At 50.4% G+C, this 16,502-nt stretch overlaps 1 protein-coding gene across 2 annotated transcripts in view; it reads left to right on the forward strand.

Annotated features, from left to right (window-relative positions):
• Window positions 1-4,954: 4,954 nt before the first annotated feature.
• Window positions 4,955-16,502, forward strand: part of BAHD1 (bromo adjacent homology domain containing 1) — a 35,352-nt gene continuing 23,804 nt past the window's right edge. Inside the window, exon 1 of one of the 2 annotated variants that reach the window (XM_059848751.1) lies at window positions 4,955-5,149. The gene's annotated coding sequence lies outside the window, so the exon portion shown is untranslated. The remainder of the gene's footprint in view (window positions 5,150-16,502) is intronic. The other variant, XM_059848750.1, reaches the window with a different exon arrangement.

The following is a 16,502-nucleotide window of genomic DNA, read 5'->3' on the forward strand; positions in this document are numbered from 1 at the left end:
TGAAGATTTCCTGCTGATCCAGCTGTTTCTCTGGAAATGCAGATTGGCTGAGTGGTGCCTTTGGGATTTCTTATTAGGTTTTTCCTGTATTAATTCTGTGCAAGGAGTTGTACAAGCAGCCATGAGTTTGTTCCCACTGATTTTTCCAAGCAGACCACAGCTGAAGTGTTTGCCCCAGCCCAACAACCCGCAGAGGGGTGAAGGACCGGTGCTGGTTCTGCCGCAGCCCATCCCACAGCACAGATGGTCCCGTAATTGCTGCTTGCTTTCCCATCCTGACTTTCTGGGACATGTGTTTTGCATTGCGATCCCCTCAGCCTCCCTGGTTTTGTGAATCACACTTCATAAAAGAATGGCTACCTTGGGAACTCAAGGCAGGACATTTATTCTTCCTGTGCATGCGAGTTTGTCACTCCCTGCCACGGTCCAGCTCATAAAGAAGAGTCTTTGCTTTTAATCCTGATTTTGTAATGTAGTGAAGTACACACATTCACCTCTATCCACCATAACACTCAGGGATGTTCTTAACTCTTAGTCCTGTGATTTTCTGCTTTAATTCAATCCAGTCTCATTTCCTGACTGTGCTGGTCCCCACTGAGCTATTCTCATTGTCCCTCTGTTTTTGCCCTCCATCAATAAATTATATATATTATATCTATTATATATTCCTTACTAAAGCACTTTGAAGTTTTAAGATGAGAGGTGAAATAAGAAATAGAACACAGAAATCCCCTTTCATTAGCTGAACTTTCTTGGCACCGCTGCTTCATAGACAATATCAGGCACAAACAGCATGAACTTTTCTAAAGCTAAAATAAATTAAAATATATTATAAATTAAACAATTGTTGCAGCAACAGCACCAAAAAGCTGCAGATGATTCCCTGAGACACCAATACAGTAATTTGGATTTTTCCAGGTAGGTAATGAGATCCTGTGTGACAGCTCTGTGCTGGCAGAGCCCTCTCCTCCAGCCTGAATCCCTTCTGGCTTCTTCCGGTGGAAAAAGGGGAATATTTCACCCAGCTAAAAATGAGCAAATGATGATGTTTAAACAGAAATCTCAGAGGAAGCTGCCTCTGTAACCACAGCTGGTTTGCTGCAGACCTGAACACTCACAGCCAATTTGCTTTTTTGGTGTAATAGAATTCCAAGTCAGTCCATGGAGCTCCACCAGGGATTCATTTGGCCTTTTGCAGTTACTGAGTTAACCCTGGAAGGGGGAAGGAAAGGAGGGGACCACCAAAACCCATATCTTTGCCAGCAAGCCAGTGCAGGACCAGCACCTTTTCCGTGGAGACATCAGGAGGCGTGGGATCACACTGCTGGGTTTGGGGATGTTTCTTGGTGGGGAATACGCCTGGAAAGGGCAGGATCCCTATGGGATGCAGCTGAGATGTGCTGAATTTAAGACTTTTTAACCCAGCCCTGTCACTGCAGCTAGACAGGGGCCACGTAAAGACCCAGGGATGGGTTTATCCCCATCTGTGGCCACCAGGCTGTTTGGGAAGGTGGGGCTAGCCATCCTCCCCCTCACAGATGTGCCTGCAGCCAAGTCCTTCCCTGAGGCCCAGCCAAGGAACCAGTTGGTGCAGGATCCTCCACACTGCTGCTCTTAGTGTGTGAGCTTACTCAGATTAAGGTTGTTGCTTAAGCTTCCATGCCTATTTGCAAGCTGCCAGGGCAATGGAAGCTCTCCATCAGTTTGTGGCTGTGCAGGAAGCTCAGGTGTTCCCAGGGATGCACTGCATCCCCACCTGGATTAAAAAGAGGTGCTGCCAGCCTCCTGCCATCACGGACACCAGAGCTCCAGGTTTCCTTTCTCTGTCCTTGCAGCCCTGCTGGGGGATTTTTCCACTTGGATTTCCTGTGACTTTTTAAAACTCACCATAGTTGTTCCTGAAAGTCAGAGAGCTCTGAGTGTGCAATGTAAACACCCTTCTGCCAGCCTGACCCACAGTGAGGTGCTGGGGCTCTTTCCCATTCTCCTGTGGAACAACTAAAGTTTTTACTCCTGAAAATTAAAATCAGAAAATGCAAAGATCCTTTTCCTGTTTTCCCTGTGTTAACAGTGAAACCCTCTTTTTCCTTCTTTCCCTTTAGCTCTGGCTCAGCTGTGTGTGCCTGTCTCACTGCAGTTCCTGGAGGTAAGGCGTGCAGAGGGACAATCTCTTAATCCCTGCTGGTTCCTGGCCCTGCTCCCCCACAGCCATGGAGCTTTACAACCCCTTTTACCAACAGGTACTACCTCAGCAAGATGCTGCCACAGCCCAAATTGTGAGTTGGGGACAAATATTCTTGTTGTACTACTCTTCAGGCAGTCTATAGCCCTGGATGTTATCCGTTTCCCAAAAAACAAGCCAGAATTTGGGGGAGGAAGATCTCGTGTCAAGGCTTTGGTGGTTTGTTCTTCCCAGTTAATAAGGGGAGAAAAAGCACAAATGCTGTGTCTCGGCTGTGTCACCGCCTGACAGAGGCTGGAGCCCAGCAGACACACAGACATATTGTTCTGGAATCAGCAATTAGCTTCCATTTTTCCCCCTCATCCCTCTGAGAAAGGGACAAGGAAAGGCCCCACTTGAGAATAAATTAGTATCTCAAAGGAGAGGGAGCTCTGCAGATGGCTCCGTTGTGCTTCACACTCTTGTGCAGCTCTGGAGCACACAGCTCCCCATCCTCAACCTGTCCGTTGTCCAGATGTTCTCCTATTCCAGACACCTGGAAGAGGGAAGGTGGCCTCACCTCCACTTTCCCCAAAAAGCAGCTGTTAAATTATATTTGTCATCCAACTTCAGCATGAATTTTGCCCAAGTGTTTTCCTCTGGAACACTGTGACACTGTGGGTTTGCTGCTTGAGTTGCAGGGGGGTTTCAGAACTTTGAAATTCTCAGATTCTCCACTTATCTGCTCAAATATCATTCTGTTTAGCTATGGGAGCCTGAGGTGGGAGATTTTGGAAGTCACTTGAACACATCTAACAACTGGAGTTAAGTCTGCTCTGTGTAACACCAAAATTGAACTCTGATCTCAGAGTACTGTGATTTCCCTCCTGTTCCTGTGGCTCACAGCAGAGGAAAAAATTCCAATAAAATATCATTTTTGGGGAACAATTTGGCAGCACCATGAGCTGCCTTTGCTTTTCAGGTGAAGAGCAGCTCTGGTCTGAGGAGGCAGAACCTTTGTGCTTGTGGAGTGGCTCTTGGTGATGTCCAGCTGCTTTAAAAAGAGCCTAGACAATCTCATCCAAGGGTTCCATTTCCAAAGGGAGGCAGTGTAATGGGGTAATCACAGAATATCCTGAAGTGGAAAGGATGCACAAAGATCATCTAAGTCCAACTTGTAAACAGTATCAGAGAGTTTTTAAGGAGAGTTGCCCTACTGCACCTTGAGGGCTTCCAGGGGTGTAGCTGTTAAGTTTATTTATTATTCCCTGCTCCATCACCAATGACTGATATTTGTTTCAGGAATCAGTGTCTCCAAATAGCTGAATTTCCTCTCAAGCTTCTCCTGTGCAACATCTGGATCCTGCAATAATCATACCAGTGCTTGATCCTGCTGTTGTTTGCAAGATCCCTGTGGACCACCGGAACAAGGCAGGAAGTATTTCAGGCTCTTAAGTCTCCTGCAGTTTAGCTGAATTTCAAGCAGATCATCAGGGTCTTGCCCTCATTGTGTGTGTATTTATCTCTTTGAGTCCCATGGGTTGCTTGTTCCATGTGCCAGTTCCTTCCCAGCTGTTTCCCAAATTTAAAAGAAATAGGACAAATTTGGTGCTGGAACAGGCTCCTCAGGGAAGAGGTCACAGTTCCAAGCCTGAGAGAGCTCAAGAAGTGTTTGGACAATGCGCTCAGGCACATGGTGGGATTTTGGGGCTATCCTGTGCAGGACTAGGAGTGGGGCTCAATTCCTGTGGATCCAACTCAGGAGATTCCACGATTCTATGGAAAAACCCCACTCTGCAACTGATAGAGAGGCTTCCGTGATGGGGACTGTGGTACTGCTAAAGATACTGATCAAATGGCTTCTGTGGCTTGCTGGGTCTGCTTTAGGGCTTTAAACCCATTTTTTCCAGGAAAGCATGGAGTTTTCCAGATGTTCTCATTGCTGCCATGTCTCTCACCTGTTGGTAAGACCATAGAAGCCAAGGACACCTGAGCGTCCCAGTGAGGACATGTTCTGTGGGGAAGCTCTAGGACACCTGAGAACTCCCTGTTGGCCTTTTCCCTCCTAATATGCAACGGGATATTCCCCTGGTGCTGACTCACAAGGCTGCTCAGGGACAGCTACCGCACAGGGGGTGTCCGCGGCCTTTCCAGTGCCCATCTCGGGTGGGAATGATGGGCGCTCAAACCCGCTCTGCCTTTTGCCTCTCCTCCCTGGCAGCTCTCAGCGGAGCTCCCGCCGGACCCCTGGGACATACAACTTTCCCAGAGTTTGGATGCAGGGCTCGGTGTGAGTGTGACTGCCCCCGGGATGCGCCGGGCACACCCGAGAGGTGTGAGGGCGCCGAGGCGCCTCTGAGGGACCCACGGGGGGGCCCCTGACTGGCGCGCGAGGCCGCCTCACAACCCCGTCCTGGGAGGGAATCGCGGCCATCGGGGGCTACCCCAGAGCTCCGGCAGAGCGGTTATCCCGGTTTTCCAGGTTATCCCTCGCCACTGGCGAGGGGCGGCAGAGCGGGGGGCTCCGTGAGGGGAGTGGGGGGGCACCGAGGGGGGCTCGGGGCGGGGGCGGGCGCGGCGGCGATTGGCCGGCGGCGGCGGAGAGAGGCGGCCGTGATTGGCCGGCGCGGCGGGGCGAGCGGCGGGCGGCGGGCGGCGATTGGCTGCGGACGAGGAAGCAGGAAGGAGGCCGGAGGCGCTCGCGGCTTGCGGGGAGTTCGCGGCGGCGGCGGCGGCGCCCCCGGTCCCTCCTCCGGTCCCTTCTCCGCCCCCTCCTCCGCCCCTCCCGGCCCCTCCGCCGCCCGCTCCGGCCTCCGCCCGCCCGCTCCGCGACGCCCCGCGGCCAGGGGCGGGCGGCGGCGGTGGCGCCTCGTCCCCATCCCGCAGCCGAGGAGGCGGCGGCGCTGACGCAGCAGCAGCGCGGAGCTCGGCACTCGCGGCGCTCCCGCCGCTGGATTTCTCCCCCCCGGGGCCTGCGGCAGCCTCCCGGTGAGTCCACACGCGGTCCCCGCGGGGCCGGCTCGTCCCTCCGCCCCCGCGAACTCCGCCGGGCCGGGAGCAGGTGCCGCCGCCCCGGGGTTTGGGGGGCGGGGGGTACGCGGGGCCACCGGGAACTTCCCGCGGCGGCGGGGAAGCGCCGGGAGGGCACGGCGGGCTCGGTGGCGGGTGGGCCGGGCCGGGCCGCCGTTACCCCGCGCGGTCCCACCGGTGCGAGGCCGGATCGGCCCCGCCGAACTCCCCCGGGGTCCTCCGCCCCTGCCGCTCGGGCAGCACAAAGGCGGCGGGGCCGGGCGGGGGGGGCCCGGGGGAGTTGCGGGGCTCGTGGCCCCGGGGGGGGCTCCTTGCCCCGAGGGCTGCTCGCCTCGGCATCGCCGGATCGGGGGCGATTCCCCGGGAAAGCCGTCGCTGTCCTCGGCCCCTCCGGATCTCGGAGCTGAACCGGCGCTTCCCGGCCGGGAGTTGGCACAGGACGGGCTGGCTGGGGGTTGGTGTTTTGGGGCTCCCCACGCCCGACCGGGGCGATGAGCCCCTCCCCTGAGGGTTGAGCGGTTGAGTGCGTCGAGTTCCCGATGGTTTGCAGGATGTAATGCCGGGCGGGCTGTGCGCCCCGTGCCCCTGTCAAGCAGGTACCATCGAGCCTCTTCGGGGGACAGCAGAGCGGTGTTCAATTCCATCGTGATTTTTCCCACTTGCCGTGCGCTCCCCGTGGCTCTGGACATCTCTCCTTTCCTGCCGGCTGCTCCGGTGGCCGCCGGCTTGTTTCCTCTTCTCCTTTTGTGTAGCGGTGGCTCCTAATGGAGGCAGCTCCGCTGGCTCCCTCTTTTCCAGCTGCTTCTATAAGGCGCAGGAGCCAGCACATGTGACTGGGCAGATCTCGGGAAGACTAGCAAGTGCTCCCCGGGCTCCTGCTCGACAGCCAGCCCCAACACGGGGATACCCACACCCCGATGTCCCTTTCCCTGCCCCGGCACAGGGAGACACAGGAACCCCCTCTCTTTCACAAGAGCAGCCATGAAAACTTAAAAAATACAAGCATTTGGGATCTATTCTGTTTGCCTCTCCCCCTCCCCTCTCTCTTTCCACAAAATGCTTATCTGAAAGAGGTTCTGGTTGTGTTTTGTTTTAAAGAATCCAGCTGCCCCTCGTGCTCGCTCTCCATCTGAAGTCATCATTGTCAGGAGCAGGCGAACCTCAAAGCGAGAGGCTTTGCCGGGCTTTTGCTTGCCTGGTTAATTGATCTGTCCATCAGTTTGCCACAATTAGCGAGTGCTTGCTCCACGCTGAGGGGCTCTGTGGTGTTCTGGGGGGCTCGGGGTTTTATTTTAAGGCTTCTGGTCCTCGTGGTTGTGAGAAAGAGTGACACGAGCTGTGTGATAGACTGATGCTTTTGAAATCTTAATGTGATTTAAATACCAGCACGCTGCTGATCGCTTTAACAGAAATATCCTGCTCACATATTCATCCCGGGCCATCCTTCACGTTTGTCATGTCCTGGCTACCTGAATCGTTCTCGAGCTTCAGCTGGAACTGTCTAAATATTTGCTGGTGATAGGAAATTGTGCATTAGTGTGATTTACCAGGACGTTTTGGATTTAAACATTGATTTCTGTTTGTTTTCCTCGTGAACTCAGTGCAGCATTTCCAACTGCTTTCCAGCTGGAGCAGAGCAGAGAAGTGTAGTGCTACTGATAGGTGTAAAATCAGCTGGAAAACACTAAGCCTGCAGGGAAAAATAGTTCCCTGAACTTTGTGCCAGTGGATCCTTTCTGGATGCTTTGTTTGCTGGGGGTTGATGGTGACAGTTGCACAGAACAATAAGATGCAACTTAGAAATGTGGGTTTGGGGGAAAAACAGTCACGCCCTTGTGTCTTGAGGCAGAAATGTTATTTTGGAGGCCACTGACGTGTTCTCATCCAACTGAATCATTCAGTGAAGTGTCAGTACTCTGTCCTTCTTGCCAGTTCATCTGCATCACCTTTCTGTTTCCACTCTGGAAGCCTCAGTGTTTATTTGGCTTTTTAACCAGTATCATGGGACAGTTAGGGTTGGAAGGGCCTCTGGAGACCATCCCCACCTAGAGCAGGTGACACAGAAATGTGTCCGGGTAGGTTTGGAATGTCTCCAGCGAGGGAGACAGCCTGAGCAGCCTGTTCTTGTGCTCTGCCATACTCAGTGGAAGGCTCTTCCTCCTGTTGAGGTGGACCTTGTTGTGTTTTAGGTGATGCAGGTTAATTTTGTTTGCTGTGGTGGTGCTAATCGCTGTTGTGTGACTCGGAGGCTCTGTGGCACACGTGTGCTGGTCCAGCCTGTGGAGATCCGATTTAGGGAGAGCCTGGCCATGATTTGGGGGGAAATTCACCCTTCAGCAAAGGCTTTTCTAATGCTGCTGCAGCACTAAAAATAAGCCCTTAGCAGCAAATCTGTCCAAAGTAAACAATTGAAAAATAATTAGGAGTGGTAAGCAAAGGCATGCTCGCTGCTTGGCATCATGTTCAGATCACAAGCAAATGAATGAATGATGAGATCTGGCTCTGCAAAAACAGGAAGGTGTGCTCAGATGTGCAAATATCACATACAGAAGGAGCTGTGTGGGGCTTTTTTTGCCCCATCTCCCGGTTGTCTCCATTTGGACATCAGGAGGGATTTCTTCATGTAAAGGGTTGTCAGGCACTGGAAGGGGCTGACAGCAGGGAGGTGGTGGAATGCCCATCCCTGCAGGTGTTTAAGGAAGGATTGGATGTGGCATTCAGTGCTCTGAGCTGGGTGACAAGGTGGTGATTGGTCACAGGTTGGACTCAATGATCTCGGAGTTCTTTTCCAAGCTCATTGGTTCTGGGATCTCAGTTAACCATGGGGATACAACTGGTGGAAGCAGCGGCAGAGCAGCCTTGGCGTCACACCCAACCAGCCGAACCAAGTCATAACTCTCATGTTGATAATAATAAATGGAGCGGTGGTCAGATGACTGGGAAATAAAGGGAAAAAAAAAAACCCAACCGAAAAGAAACAGCCCAAAGAAGTCATAAATCTGAAAATAGCTTCAAACACAAGCTGTGAGCTGGCAGGGGCTGGGGTGGCTGGGCTGTGACAGAGAGGGATGTGCTTCGATCCCAGGGGATTTCCCCATCCGAGGGCTCTGACTGTCTGGTTTGCTCTCCTGCTTGAACTCACAATGTGAGTGATGATTTATGTGCCTGTTTCCAGCAGCTCATAGGTGAGCTGGTTATATTCCCAGCTGCAGATTTGGGCTGTCTTGAGCTATTGTCCAAGTGTGAAGTCTGGAAGACATCGCAGTTTTGGATGCAGACAGTGTTTAAAGGGAAGAACAGGGGATGTTTTGTGGAGGATGCTCAGAAGGAATTGTTCCTTGTGCTTCAGCATGAGGACTGGAGGCTTTGGGTCCTTCAGCCATGGTCACAGCTGTCCAGCATGGCACATGGTCACAGCTGTCCAGCATGGCACATGTCTTTGGTCTCTTTTATTGAGACCAAAGACATGGATTTAGTGGCAGAAAATGCTGAAATTCATGGCCAGATTGTTGTTCTCAGTGGAAGAGTTACCTGTAAGAGGACCATCACAATTTAACTCTCTATGCTTTCACACTTGTACTGGCACCTGATATCCTTGAAATGGAGAAAACACACTTAAATTTGATACTACTGGTTTTATTTCTTAAAACACAGAAAGAAGCAAGATTGTATGGGACAGTGGCATAACTTTGTCCAGTTCTTACCCAGATTTGCTATTTTAGCATGGAGCTTTATTATAAATAAAGTAGAATATAGTCACAGTAATATTTCATGTGAATAAAAAACCCCCTTCCATTAAGAGAGCAAGACACTAGAAAACTTTATCATGCAGTAAAATGAAATGAGGGACTGAAGTTACTAAAAAGAGAAGCCAAGGGTATCATTAGAAAAATAAATATAAATCTGGTTTAAAATCAACTCATTTGGGCCCTGTCAATATTTGTGCCACTGGAGTTTAATTGATCTGTTCCATGTTATTTTTTCTCTGACAGTGTGGGTGAAACCCCTATAAAATCAGAGTATGGAGAGCTGGCAGGATATAAGAAGTGCAGTCAGTTGAGGGAACTGAACCTGAATCTCTTTGTGAAATCTCTGGTCTCTCAAAATTATAATTGTATAATTTCCAAAGAATAATTTGATTTAAATCATAGTGGAAGTCCCTCGGTGGGGATGGCAGTGCAGCTCTGCTTCTGGAGAAAAGCAGTTGAAAATGAGGATGGCTACCCTGGAGGAGCAGTTGTTTTCTCTTCAATCGTCTACTTATTGATATACATTAAATTTCAGGACATCTTCCATAGAGGGCAGGTGGTTATTAACTCCACATGAGTCAAAAATAATTCAAGGGATGCTGTTGATTTTGGCCTGATTTGTGAGTGATGCTCACATTTGGCAGTGCTGGGTTCTTGCTGGTTGATGACGGGGGAACGCATGGATGTGTCTTTCCTTGAATTAAACCATGTGGGAATGAGCGATGTAACGCCCTGCGAGCCTGGTGGCACCGGGCAGTCCCCCCTGGGGTCTGAGCCGTGCCGGCAGCGTGCAGCTAAATAAACACTATTAAATGGGGAGGGAATGTGTGTCACTCCCCGGGAGCACGCCGTGCTCAGGGCCCTGCCGCTGCGCTTTTCCCACGTGGCACGGCCGGGAATGCCGCTTTTATCACCTCTTTTAGCAGCTCTGACTTAGCTTAGAGGTGCATTTTCAGGAGAGGTGTTTGCCCGGACCTAGTCTGAGCCTGCTTGAAATCCCTCGGTTTGTCATTCTCCTTCCTTCACCGTTTAAAATTCCCAGTGCTTTTGGAGACTTGGCAGCACAGGATTTTGAGGGGTGTTTGCTGTCACACGTGCAGCCAGGCACTGTGACAGGAGTCTGGTGACATTGGCAGGGTGTCAGCTCATCCCATGGGATGGCACAGCCGGCACGGTAATGCTGGGAACAGGGAGGCTTTGGGATCAGTGCGTCTTGTGGCTCCCTCCTTCCTCTGCCAGAGAAGGGGATGCAACCCAGGGATTTTTCTCTTGCTGTATTCCCTGGGCACTGCCCTGTTATGGACAGAAGCACTCCGGGAAAAGGCACGTGGAGAGCGGGTGGGATTTGCGTTAAACGTGTGGTGCTCAGGAATAAGATGATGCTTGGGCTCAGCTGCCGGGTGCTGAATTCCTCGTGTCCCAGTTCTCCTAAACAAAGGTATGACTAAAGAAAATGATGATTTTTAGGTTTTCCCCCTTTGTAAGGCACATCACAGGAGCGCTCACTGGCACCCATTGTTCTTCCAGCAGTTTTTGAAGGGCTTTCTCACGCTCAGCTTTGAAACTCAGCAGCTCAGCAGCCTTGTTGTTTTTTTTTTTTTTTTAATGAAAGATCTTGGCTTGTAGAGGCTGCCTGTATCTCAATATTTCAAATTATTTACGAGGCTCTTAGAAATAAAAAGCAGACGTTTTCCTCTCATTGATTGGAATAAAACTGCTTTGCTGGCAGCTGATTTTTCAGTGTCTGAATTATCATCCTTGAAATAAAATCTCAGTGCTAGGGAAGCATCGAGATCCCAGGCATTGCTTCCTACTTACACCGTGCCTGGCCTTCTATTGTTCCTGCCTGTGGCCTGTGGGAAGCACGGAAAATCGGGAGCTTCAGCCAGCCTTCCCGCAGCACAGCATTATCCGGTGCTCGTCTTTATTGTGTCTCCGGCTGCGTGCAGAATACCTGGAATAGGCTTAAATCGACAGCGGAGGAGAGAAATGGGGAGTTCCGGGATGCGAGGGAAGGATGGCTGAGCTGAGTTTCGGAGGCAGGAGGGAGCAGGCGGCTGAGCCGCGGGGAGCGTGGCCGAGCGGCCGCAGGCGGATGCGGCTGGAGCTGGGAGCACCCTCGCACTCCCGGCTCCACATCCTCGCCGGGCGAGTTCGGTGAACTAACGAGCATCCTAACGGGAAACGGATCGGGGCCACATCCCTGAAATCCCTTCGGGAGCGCTCGCTCTGTTGGGGCACTTGGCAGGTTGTGCGTGTCTCGCTGGCTCAGGGTTGGGAATTCTGTGAAAAAGAGCAGGATTTGAGGCGGGGTGGAGAGGAGCATCGAAGTCTCTGCTGAGGGAGGATGGAGAGGCACCGGGGGAAATGCAGGCAGTGAGGATTAAGCTGCAATAATCACATATTGATAAATACGAATGGTTTGGAAGGAGAGAAAGCAGGAAAGTGCAGGATTGTGGAGGGAACTAGTGGGCAGCAAGAGGTTTATTTTTAATGAATAAAAAACTCGTAAGAAACAGATGCAAGAGGCATGTTTGGGTTTGTTCCTTTGTTCAGCTCAACCAAAGTCAGTAGAAGGATTCAAGGTTGGAGATGGCTCAGAGTAAGGAGACAGAGCAGCTCTCTCCAAGGTGAGCAGGATGGTAAAGGAAAAGGATTTGGCAGCTGTAATCACGTGTAGACAGAGAAAAAAGAGATTTATTAAAATCCTGGCTAAATGCCAGGTGTCAGAATAGGTATGGAAATGCTGAGTTGGACAGGTAAATCCCAACCTGGGAATTCCTTAGGTTTCAGCAAATGGCGCAAGCAACAGAAGCAAACCAAGCATTTTGGGGATTATTACTTAAAAATTACTTGGTAACCCTGACTCTGTGGCGTGTCCCTAATTCCTGGAGGTGGTGATTACCTGGAGATGGCCCCTGCAATAACCAAACACGTGGTGAACAGAGCTCCTGGTGAGGGGCAATATTCAATGCCTGCTGGCTGCCCCTCTGCTCCTTCCCAAGAACCCTGTTATCTTGTCCTTCCTAGATGCTGGATTTCATCAGGGATCTCTAGGAATGTAGTTATGTGGGATTTCTACTGTCTTCCTTGTGTTTTGGTTGGAAAGAGGCGAATCATTTCCAATCCTGTTGGGTAGACAGGGTGGTTGGGAAGTGATGTTTAACCAACCTTAAAAAAACAAACAAACAAACAAAAAACCTATTTTCATTTCTTCAAGGTACTGTTTCTTCTCATATGGTGGAAGAGGACCCAGGGAATAATTCCCACTTGAGAATAAATTTCCAGCTTTGCTGAAAGTGCAGTCCTGCCACCTCTGGGGCTGTAGAGGAGTGATACAAACCCTGTCCCTCTTGGTGTCTGTGGGTCAGGATCAGTTACCAGGAATAACTTCAGCCTAGGGATGAAGTTTTGGATGCAAGTGGCTTAATTACAGTGCGAATGGAGCATCGCTGTCTGTGCTCAGCCCACATGTGATCTGCAGCAGTTCTCCTGCCTGAAACCACTAATGAGCTTAAGAACTCCCCTGTTTTCCCAGCGCTTAACAAAAATTAAATCCTTCCCTCCCAACAAAACTGGTCGCGTGCTCAGCCCGCTGCTTTCATCAGGAACAATGGGTGAGCGCTGACCTTCCTGAGATGCCACCTCAGAGCTCGTTACTGAATAATTAGGTGATCCTTCCCCTTCCCACAAAGCTTGGGGGCTGTTTTTTGTATTGATAACGTGACATATCCCAAGGCTCGGCCTTGAATTTCAGGCGCTGGGCTGTTCCAAACTCCATCTGTCCACTAAGTGAATGTCAATCCAATTTAAGCTTGCATATGTTTCCAAGGAAACCATGGGAGGCAATGGGGAGAAATGGATCATGGAGGGGCAGGGAGGCTAGCGCAGCAGCAGCGCTTTGGCTTTTCACTATTTAAATATAATTAAACCCCAGTTTGCTGTAATAACCCTCTATAGAACAGTGTCTGGAGGCCTTGAGGGTCAGATGGTTGATCTTGGAGTAGCCTGTGTTATGTATAAAACAAACACAGTGAATTTAAAAATAAGAAAGGAAAGTGGCTTCAGGTGCTTCCGTGAGGCCTCAGTCCAGCTTGTAAAGCTCTGCACTTTCTTATGTATATCCCAGAATCATTTAGGTTGGAAAAGACCTCCAAGATCATCAGGTTCTGCCTGTGGCTGATCACTGGCTTGTCAACCAGAACAGAGCACTGAGTGCCATGTCCAGTCATTCCTTAGATACCTCTAGGAATGGTGACTCCCCCACTGTCCTATGCAGCCACTTCCAATGCTTGAAATCATGGGTTTGGCTAGTGAGGTCCTAATTCTCTTTCTCTCAGGCTGGAGAGCTCATGCAGCTGTATAAAAACCTGTCCAGCCCTCAGCTGAACAAAGCAAACTGTGAATAAACCCAAAGGAGTCATTGTATGTGTATTTAGACCCCCACAGAAATATAAATGGAAAATGTTTAGATAAAGGAACAGTGTCCCTGTCAAGTTGAAAGGGCCAGGGTGGACGAGTCTTGGAGCAGCCCAGGCTTGTGGAAGTTGTGGGGGTTGGAATGGGATGATCACTGGGGCCCTGCCCACCCAAATCATTCCAGGATAAAACATCCTAATGCTGCACACTGATGTACTTGTGTTTGTAGGGCAGTAACTGTGACAGGCCTTGCCTGGGGAGGGAGAATGTCAGTGAATATTTGGGTATTTGCTCCTGATCCCTCAGATAAGCTGCAGGTGCTGTGGCTCCCCGAGGGCTCATCCTTCACCAGAGGTGTGAGAACTTCCAGGCACAGCCCTGCTTGAGCAAAGGCATGGAAGGAAAGCTGTGAAGTTACACTGAGCAGGAAGCCCCAGAGGTAATTTGGGGTCTGTTCCTTTTGCAGACCCCATGTCAATCCCCGCAGAGACCTGACAGAAGTTGTGGCATCCTCTAGGAAGTGTCACTCAGCTCTGCTGGTGCTCCCACGTGTGTGGTGAAGTTGTAAGCAGGGTGGGAAGCAGCAGGGCTGGAGACTCAATCGTAGACTTTGTGCTTGGTTTCTGTTCAGAAGAAATGAGGGTTCCCCCGCCCCATTTCCAGGAATTCATCTTGGACTGAGAGTTTAAATGCTGCAGAAAGCCAGGGCTGTAAGTCTGCCTGGGTTTCTGAAGCAAAGCTTGTTTCTACCTGTTAATACAGCTGTTAAATAAAATGTTTATCTTAGTTATTGAAATGAAGAGTGAGGGGCTAGCTTTGGAGCTCTAAAATGGGATATTATCTGTCATTTTACTTTGAAGAATGCTGCTGCCTTAAAATGTTTTACTGTGACAAATAGCTGGAGCTGAAATTCTGGTGTCTGGGGATATCCTGCGTGGATACATCTCTCCTTGTGCACTGTAACTGCAATCTGAGGCAGAAACTCCTCTCAGCTCTGAGCTCTTTGCAGCTGTTGTCCAGCATCGGATCCTCTTTGGATCAAATCTGAGATTTGGACTGCCAGCAGCAGAACTGGCCGAGGGGAGGTGTGTGCCGGGCACGGGCACTGGGAATTGTCCTTGGGCCGAGCTGTGGGATAGCAGGGGGGTTCTGGCTGCCTGGGGGGGGCTTTGCAGCACATTCCTCCTTATCAGCTGTTTACCCTTCCATTCTGGGCACAGCCTGGGAAAGCAGAGCTTGCTGCAGCTTGCTTGGATCTTCCAGCAGCTCCTGGAAACTTCCTACCAGCCCTCCCGACATTCGACCGGTAGCTGCAAGCGTCTCCCGCTGCCACTTTGGCTCTGCTTCAGCTGGCAGCTCGTGCAGCTCAGGAATCCCTCTGGGATTGCTGCTCTGGTCGCATTTCCTGTGGTCTGGCTTCACACGTTGTCTCCTTGTGCCCCACTCCTTGGAGCCTGGCACTCTGAACCGTGTGCATCTTTTACCTTTGTGCTCCTTGCAGGTGACTGGGATGGATGAGGGCAGTTTTTCCTTCCCCATCCTTCTGATCCGCACATTGAACACCTCAGTGTGCAATGTTCTCAAATCCTATAGCTGATAATGAAGGGGATAATTCTGGTTTGGTTTTTTTTTTGTTTTTTGTTTTTTTTTTTTGTTTTTTTGTTTTTTTTTTTTTTGTTTCTCTGCTTGTCAGTGCTAGGAGTTCCTCAAAAGTTTTGCTGTTTTCTTCCCTATAATGAATATTCTCCTCGAGGCTGGAGGAAGCACATGGGGGATAGTTTTGCAGTATCAGAGCATCGTTTGGCAGAACAGCACTTGTAGGACTCTTCTCCCTGCTACTCAGCACACCTGGATGTTTTGAAGCCACAGCCTGACTTCAAGGGATCTTCCTGAAAATTAGTTGGAGCACCTGTGGCATTTCCATAAAACTAGGCTGCTGCACTGTTTAAAAGCTTTGTGGTTCCCCAGAGGAAGTTGTAATTAGGCTCCTTTGCCAGAGAGCTGATGGTTTATCCTCTGGAGTTCCCACTGGCTCCATGGTGACCTGCACTGGTGGGAGAATAGAAGCGTTCAGCATCCCCCCAGAATTCAACCAAGAGCTCTTGGGACCAAGGCTGTGACTTAGTCACTGCTCTTAGCCATTCCTGATACTCTTAAGTCTATTTTTCTCCTGGCTGTGCAAGGTACAGTGAAATCCAAGGTATATTTCAATGTGATGGAGTCTGTAAGACCCACCTTATTGAAGAAGTCTGATCCTAGCCCTGGCTTGGAGAGCTGAGTGTGTTTAATTGCTGCCTTTCCGAACGGCTGAGCGGCATCACGCCCGTGTGGGTCGATAAATGCGCCTTAATGAGTGCATATAAACCAGATCACTCCCAGCACGGGCTGCAAACCCTGTCCAGTCTGTTTAAAGGTGGTATTTGTTGCCTTGACTGATCAAACGTGGGGCAGAGGCAAAGGTGTGTGTTTAAATACACCTCTAACGATGTGGGTAAGGGATGAAAGAGCTGGGGCAGCTCCTAATGGGAGTTAAACGGGCTCTCATGGAAGCAGCGTTCCAGCAAGCTGGGCTTCTCCTTGTCTAAAGTGGCTGAATTGCCTGTGTTTGGCTTGTGGTTCCTGGGATTTTAACACGTTACAACATCCAGCTTCTGCTTGAGTTTTCTCTCACCAGATTTCTGATCTGTGCCAGCTGCTGGTTCCTAGAAACGCTCCTCTGGCTCAGCTCGGGACCTTTGGCAGCACTGAGTCCCCTGCTTCCTGGGCTTAAATGATCCAATTGGACTCAAATTTAAATGATTCTTCGGCTAACACCCTAGGAATTAAAGAGCTTGTTCTCCTTGGAGGCATCAGCTGTTGCAGCACCATTCAGCAGTGCTACATTTCCTCGGACTGACCTAATACCTGAAACCAATTGAGTTGTGAAATTTTAAGTGGAACTTCTTCACTTACTTTGTGGGTTACTGATTTGTAAATACTGTCTCTGGCACTACTGAGAGGGAGGAAAGGGTTTAAAGCAGGTTTAGGTAGACTTGGCAGTTCTGCCTTGGCTAAAACTGTGTCACCAGAAGATGTGTGAATGTACACCAGTATTTGTGGTGGTGATTGGTCCTGTATTTTGTGAAGGGAAAAAAAAAAAAAGT

Source organism: Haemorhous mexicanus, chromosome 6 (genome assembly GCF_027477595.1).
Source record: "Haemorhous mexicanus isolate bHaeMex1 chromosome 6, bHaeMex1.pri, whole genome shotgun sequence".
Taxonomy (NCBI): Eukaryota; Metazoa; Chordata; class Aves; order Passeriformes; family Fringillidae; genus Haemorhous; species Haemorhous mexicanus.